This window comes from Ornithorhynchus anatinus, chromosome 8 (assembly GCF_004115215.2).
Source record: "Ornithorhynchus anatinus isolate Pmale09 chromosome 8, mOrnAna1.pri.v4, whole genome shotgun sequence".
NCBI lineage: Eukaryota > Metazoa > Chordata > Mammalia > Monotremata > Ornithorhynchidae > Ornithorhynchus > Ornithorhynchus anatinus.
In genome coordinates this window covers 23,559,314-23,567,695 of record NC_041735.1, presented here as the reverse complement: position 1 = coordinate 23,567,695, position 8,382 = coordinate 23,559,314, and positions in this window count along the sequence as shown.

The window sequence follows — 8,382 nt, the reverse complement described above, 5'->3', positions numbered from 1 at the left end:
CAACCGGATGAGCCAGAGCCCTCCCAACAGAAGTGCGTTGGAATTGGACACCTAGCAGCCAGTCCTGGTGGAAAGAACACGGGCCTGGGAGTCATAAGACCTCAGTTGTATTCCCGGCTCCGCCGCTTGTCTGCTGTGTTACTTTGGGCAGGCCGCTTAACTTCTCTGGGCCTCATCTTCCTCATCTGCAAAATGGGGATTCAATCCCTGTCCTCTCTCCCTCTTAGACTGTGAATCCCTTGTGGGCCGGGGACTGCATCCAATCTAGTTATCCTTTATTTGCCCCAGTGCTTGGCACAGAGTAAGCGCTTAACAAATACCACGGTTATTATTGTGGTGAGTCGACATAGGCAGTTGGCAGCTCTGACGATGACGCGGCGCTGAGTCTCTGGCTTCAAGAGTATGTGCTCCTCTCTTAAAACCAGGGCCCAACTCTTGTGCTGACAAGGCTTTGGGACCAAAAAGAGAGTAGGGTGCGGGGCAGGCAGGGAGGAGGCTGGAGGGATTGGAGAGGGAGGAGCAGGAAGGCAGCCCCTAGACTTGACCAGCCTGCATCCTCTTGTCTCAGTGCAGGACTTTCCGGCTATTCTGGGAGTGTTTAAAAGCGGGAAAGCTCACGGCTTGGAGATTTCCCAGGTGGAGGAAATTAAAACAATCCCAGACTTTTTTTTAATATACATTCTAATAATGTAAGCTTTACAGCCTGTTTTTACCAGTAACATCCTTCACTTCTCCTCCAAGGATGATTCCTTTGCACACCAGGGAACGGCATTCCCTTTCCCAGCGCAGGACATCTGAAAAGGAAAATCATGTCTGCAGAGCAGTCACAGGCCTGTTTTCTTTTTGGAAACACATTTGATGTGAATATTTCCAGAATAATAACGAGTTTGTGTGGGTAGTAAACGAAAAAAGGAAAGGTGTGTTTCCTAAGAGCCTGGTGTAAAGCAGCGTAAGTTCTGGAAAAGCATATGATGCCTGGTTGTATTAATTTGCCTGAAATGTTTATGGGCCTTTCAGGCAAGAAGGCTGTAGCCTTCCAGTTGCTGAAACCTAGTTGGTGTCATATGTGCCCTGAGCTCAGAAACCTCTTTCTAACTGAAAAACAAAAATTTAAAAGCTGCAATAATTTTAAATTGCTATGCACCGCACACCCCCCCCCAAACCTTTCCAAACTGAGCCACTTCCAAAACCACGTCCTGCTCCAATAATGCTAAATTAATCCCCTAAATAGACTATGGATGGATGATATACCTCCCAAAATTGGCTCCCGGATGGCCGTATAGACAGACTTATGTTGTCCATTATGTGGAACCTGGCAACCGTGAAGAAAAGAGCCCCGTCCCTTTCCGCCTCTTTCTCCACGTGCTCTCCGCCCAAGTGACACTTCATGTAGGAGAAGGTAATGCTACTTCAATGAATATTTATGTCCTGTGACTGTGCACCGACTAATAGTTCTAAACCACCTCTTAAAATAAAAAGTTATTTATGCAGCAAAAGACACACACACACACACACACACACACACACACACACAATTGAGTATACGACAGTTCCGGTTCAGGTATCCTTCTAGATTTTCCGGGCCACCTAAGAAATCAGCCCACACTGGCAAGTCAGTTTGTATCATCTATTGATCCCCTGACTTGAAGAGCCCAATGGAATCAATCAATCAATGGTATTTATTGAGCGCTTACCGTGTACAGAGCACTAAGCGCTCAGGCAAGTACAATACAGCATAGTTGGTAGACACATTCCCTGCCCACACGGAGCTTATGACACTGCCATTTTGAAGCTGGCTGAAGAGGATGCATGCACGCAGTCCTTGGGTTTCTGAATGACAAAGGTTAGAAGCGGCATGACCCATTGGAAAGAGCCTGGGCCTGGGAGTCAGAGGACCAGGGTTCTAATCCCACTCTGCCACTTGTTTGCTGTGTGACCTTGAGCAAGTCACTTAACTTCTCTGTGCCTCAGTCGCCTCATCTGTAAAACAGGAATAAAGACTGAGCCCTCATAGGAGAGGGACTGTGTCGGACCCAATTATCGTATATCTACCCCGTCGTTTGATCCCTGGCACAAAGTAAGGGTTTACAAATATTACAATTATTAGTATTATTACCTTCCTTTGTTTCTTAGACCAACCATCCAGAGTATCCTTTGTGCTCATTGTGAGCAGGGAATGTGTCTGTTTGTTTTTATATGATATTCTCCCAAGGACTTAGTAATAATAATAATGATGATGATGGTATTTGTTAAGCCCTTACTATGTGCCAAGCACTGTTCTAAGCTCTGCGGTAGATCAGTTTGTCCCACGTGGGGCTCACATTTTTAACCTCCATTTTACATATGAGGTAACTGAGGCACAGAGGAGTTAAGTGGCTTTCCCAAGGACACACAGCAGACAGGTGGCGGAGGCGGGATTAGAATCCACGCCGTCTGACTCCCAAGCCCAGACTCTTATCACTAAGTCACGCTGCTTCTCTGCTTTACCCAGAGTAAGTGCTCAATAAATACGATTGAGTGAATCTCTTCTGTCCGCTGAGCTCCCGATGGCTGCACAAGTTGCCCTGCCTATGTCGACTCACCACAGTAATAACCGTGGTATTTGTTAAGCGCTTACTCTGTGCCAAGCACTGGGGCAAATAAAGGATGATTCGGCTTTATGCAGTCCCCGGCGCACACGGGATTCACAGTCTAAGAGAGAGAGAGGACAGAGATTGAAGCCCCATTTTGCAGATGAGGAAAATGAGGTCCAGAGAAGTTAAGCGGCCCAGTCAAGGTCACACAGCAGACAAGCGGCGGAGCCGGGAATGGAACTCAGGTCTTGTGACTCCCAGGCCCGTGTTCTTTCCACTAGGACTGGCTTCTAGGTGTCCGTCGCAATTCTGTTGGGCGGGCTTTGGCTCACGGTTGCCAGAGCAAGCAGTGTCCAATTCATTGAGGAAGTGGAAGAGGAATCAATCGATCAGTCAATCAATGGTATTTATTGAGTGCTTACTCTTTGCTAAGTGCTTGGGAGAGTACCATACAAAAGACTCGGTAGACAGATTCCCTGCCCACAGCAACCTTACTGTTTAGAGTGGGAGACATGCAAGATATAAATAAATAAAGCATGGATATGCCCATGCTGTGCTGTGCTGTGCTGTGCTGTGCTGTGCTGTGCTGTGCTGTGGGGCTGAAAGGTGGGGTGAATAAAGGATGGAAATCCAAGTACGTCCAAGAAGAAGTGGAAAGGACACTCTGACAGCCATGTTGGGAACAGAATATTTCCCTAGCTCCTGGAATTCTACAAATTCATTCATACAGTTGTATTTATTAGGCTCTTACTATGTGCACAACACTGTACTGAGCACTTGGGGAACTACAATGCGTCAATCAGTCAGTCAATCATATTTATTAAGTGTTTTTTTGTGTGCTGAGCACCTTACTAAGCACTGGAGAGAGTACAATATAACAATAGAACAGACACATTCCCCGCCCACAGAAAATGGATGCAGGTTAATTAAAAAAATAGGATGTAGAATGAGAGGTGACTAGACACCCCTAGAATTCATTCAATAGTATTTATTGAGCGCTTACTATGTGCAGAGCACTGTACTAAGCGCTTGGAATGTACAAATCTGCAACAGAGACAGTCCCTGCCCATTGACGGGCTTACAGTTTAATCAAAATTTTTTAAGCGCTTACTATGTGCAGAGCACTGTTCTAAACGCTGGGGTAGATACAGGGTAATCAGGTTGTCCCACCTGAGGGTGACAGTCTTAATCTCCATTTTACAGATGAGGTAACTGAGGCACAGAGAAGTTAAGTGACTTGCCCACAGTCACACAGCTGACAAGTGGCAGAGCCGGGATTCGAACTCATGGCTTCTGACTCCCAAGCCCGGGCTCTTCCCACTGAGCCGCACTGCATTAGTTGACAGAGTCATTAGGTCAGCTGTTACATAATAAGAACAGTGGAAGTATTTGTTAAGCGCTTACCCTGCGTCAAGCACTGAACTAAGCGCTCCGGTAGACATAGGACATTCAGATCATCTTGAAACTCCGACCCACCCAGTGAATCAATTGCTATTTATTGAGCACTCCCTGGATGCAGAGTACTGTACTAAGCATTTAGGAGAGGCCAATAGAGTTAGTGGACACGATCTCTACCCTCAAGAAGGCTACCATCTTGTGGCTCTTAGTCTAAGAGAGAGCAGTATTTCACCCCCATTTTACAGATGAGGAAACTGAGGCCCAGAGACGTTACGTGACTGGCCCAAGTTCACACAGCAGGGGAGAGGCACTGCTGGAATTGGGACACAGGTCGTCCGACAACCAGGCCCAAGCTCTTTCCAGTAGGCCATGATGTGGAGGGGGAACTAGGTTAACCAAGCTCCCACTACTAGACAACCTAAACAACCACTGACCCCTCACATCTGGTGAATATTAACGGCTTTCTCGCCCTCTAGACTGTAAGCTCGCTGTGGGCAGGGAACCTGTCTACCGACTCTGTTGTAATCTCCCAAGAGCTTAATACAGTGCTCTGCACACAGTAAGTGCTCAATAAATACTGCCGAATGAATGATGCAGTGTAAGGGAACGGCGCCCTAAACGATTTTCAGCTGGCCCCTTCTAATAACCTTAGAAATGGATGCTATTGGCTTCCTGTTGATAATAATAATAATAATGTTGGTATTTGTTAAGCGCTTACTATGTGCAGAGCACTGTTCTAAGCGCTGGGGTAGATACAGGGTAATCAGGCTGTTCCACGTGAGGCTCACAGTTAATCCCCATTTGACAGATGAGGTAACTGAGGCACAGAGAAGTTAAGTGACTTGCCCACAGTCACACAGCTGACAAGAGGCAGAGCCGGGATTCGAACTCATGACCTCTGACCCAAGCCTGGACTCTTTCCACTGAGCCACGCTGCTTGATGTGCTCTCTGGTACAGAGGCCTGAAATTGTGAGATGGCAGCAATTTTGTCCAATCTCCAGGAGCCACTAAGTGCCTCCACAGCTGCTCATAAAGGATGGGTTTGTCTGTCCTTCCCTTTCAAAGTCATTAATAGAAGTAATAATAATAATAATAATAATTGTGGTATTTGTTTAGTGCTTACTATGCCCAGGCACTGTTCTAAGGGCTGGGGTAGAGATACAAGCTGATCTGGTTGAACACAGTTCCTGTCCCACATAGGGCTCACAGTCTTAATCCTACTATACCGATGAGGGAACTGAGGCACAGTGAAGTTAAATGACTTGCCCAAGGTCACACAGCAGACAAGTGGCAGAGCTGGGATTAGAACCCAGGTCCTCCGGCTCCCGGGCCCGTGATCTATTGTTATTCGGGAAGCAGTGTGGCCTAGTAGAAAGTACACAGGCTTGGGAGTCAGAGGCTCGCGATCATAATCCCAGCTCTGCTACTTGCCTGCTGTGCGATCTTGGGCAAGTCACTTAACTTCTCTGGGCTTCTTTCCTTTGCAAAATGGGGATGCGATACCTGTTCTCTCTCCTACTTACTCTGTGAGCCCCACATGGATCCTGTTTATACTCTCTCTACCCCAGTGTTTAGTATGGTGCTTAGCATATACTAAGTGCTTAACGAATACCACAATTATTATTATTTCTAGTTGTTCAATGGCTCATCCTCCCTAAACCTTGAGCTTTCCCGCTCTGCCTTGTTGATTTTGAGTGATCGCTCTAAACCCGCATTTAAGAGAAGGGCCAGAAGAAAGAGAAAAAGGGAGAAGGCTATCATGATAAGGGAACCTAGTAGAAAGAGCGCAGGCTTGGGAGTCAGAGGACCTGGGTTCTAATCCCAGCTCCTCCTCTTACCTGCTGTGTGTCGACGGGCAAGGCACTTACCTTCTCTGGGCCTCGATTCCCTCATCTGTAAAATGGGAATGGAGAATGTGAGTCCTATGTGGGACAAAGAGTGCGTCCGACCCGATCATCTTGTATCTACCCCAGCGGTTAGTACAGTGCCTGATACATAGTAAGTGCTTAACAAATACTATTATTGTCATTACTGTTATTATTCTTATTATTATTATCCTGTCCCTGGGCCCCTATTTTGTGGTTAATTGAAAGCTGCTCCCTCGATCTGACCATCTCATCCCACACCCACCCACCCCGGTAAATCAAGAAAAAAACAGATCACTAAGGAGTGACATCAAGAACAACAGGAAAAGAACTATTTCTTGTTAGGAGGAGAAGAAATCCTCTAGGGCTGAGGCACTGGAAAAGCCAAGCCTTTCCTTCAACAGACAATTTTGTTGTTTGTTTGTTTTTTTTTAATTGCAACTATCTAAATGGCAGTAGAAACCTCACCCAAGAAGTGGGTGGTCAGACACACACACACACAGCATTTTGCTTTGAGGATTCGCTTGAGGGAGTGTTCATTTTTTCGGGGCACTAATGTGTATTTTGGTTGGAGCTCACTAGGTGTCCTTCTTAGAAAATTCAGTCCCTTTACGTAACACCTGAATTATCCTACTCTACTGAATCTCTTTTGGGATGCTACTTACCCACCAGCCAGAGTATAAACGGGTAAGCTAAAAGCGGGTGCTTAGAGGCTTCTGAGATTTCTCTTAAAAGTGAGTCAGTCAGTGGTATTCACTGAGCGCTTGCTGCGTACATAGCACAGTACTAAGCGCTTGAGAGAGTGCAATGTAGCTATATAACAGACACCCCCCCCACACACACACCCATAACAAGCTTACAGTCTAGACACGGGCTGCACAGACTGACTGATGCTGATCCCGTATTTCAGCAAACATATTTGCGTTTTCAGGTGTGACCCAAGAGAGCCACTGTACACAGACTCTGAATTGTGTCTATTCCAAGAAAGTTTTCCTGGTTCGCATTTAAGCACTTGGTTGTGAGCCAACCTGCTGGTAATTTCAAGCCACTTTGATTTGAACGATTTTGATCTGTTTCCTAAGGTTGGTCGGTAAGTGTTTTGCTTTAATCCTCCTAACTAGGAAGAAGGAAGGAATGGAAAGAAGTGCAGGCTCAAGAATTCTCCTTGCTGCATCTAAACAGATGCCGAGGGCCGGCACCCTGTTATCTGTTGGGATTTATTGCATGGTCTGGACTGACCTCTTGCCTCTTCCTTCCAGCTGGGAATTTCTTGCTTACACTGGGGGAATCTGCCAAGGGTGACAGCAGAGCAGGGACATGGTAGGAAAGAAGCCGTGTCTTCTCAAGCATCACTTTGCCCAGGAAAGAGAAGTTTAATATGCAGCGGTTCATTTCCTCTAATATTTCTCATGGTGAAATTTCTCCCGGGCCGACTTCCTTTCCGCCAAAGCTTCCCGCTTTCAATTGTGTGGAGGCTGTAAAATATGAAAACATACATTTATGATTCCATGAATGACACGATCTGGTTCCGGCTTGAAAGAAGCAGCAGCTCCTCCATGCGCGATTTATGCCATCGCCACAATGAACCGACTTGTCTGGTTCAATTTGTGGTCGGCGAGCAGTAATTAGGCTTCTCCGAGATGGCAAAGCCGGTCCAGTCGATGTGGATCCAAACCGACCGTTTTATACGATGAAGGCCACGGTTTAATGTAATTAACTGTGACTTACATACCGGTTACTCCAGTGTGATGTCAGCTCCTCCACATTGTTTATTTTAATTAAAACAGAAATTGCAGGTCTCGAGTACTGGTAATTACAGCCCATGAACCAAATTTACTGAGGCCCCCTAATTAACCAGAAAAATGTCTACCTGACTTGAGGTGTTAGTTAGGACATGACTGGTGCTGGGATTACGTCGGTCATGATGGAAATATAGTAGAGGGAATGACGGCTTCTGTGATGGATAATCCGTATTTTAAAATTACCAACATACCGGACATTTCACTTTCATGCCACTTACTGGATGCCCTACCGCTTCCAAAATGACAAATTGCAGGGAAATAAGAAGCAAAACTAGTGTTTGAGTTGGATTATTATTATTACTGTTATCGTTATTATTATTATATTGGTTAAGGGCTTGCTATGTTTCAAGCACTTTACTAAGGGCTGGGTAGTTATATGATAATCATGTTCCACTTGGGACTCACAGTCTAAGTAGAAGGGAAAACAGGTATTGAATCCCCATTTTACAGATGAGGGAACTGAGGCACAGAGAAATGAAGTGTTCTGCCCAAAGCCACACGGCAGATGAGGGGCAGAGCAGAGCTTAGAATTCAAACATAGATATGCTCCTTATATATTAACCACATCCTGACCCAACAGTCATAGGGGTATTTGTTAAGCATTTACTGTGTGCTAGAACGGGATAATCAGATACTTGTCTCAAAAGTCTCGATTGATCTGATTAACTTGCATCTACCCCAACACTTAGAACAGTCCTTGCCAGGAAGTAAACCCCTAACAAATACCATCATTCATCATTACA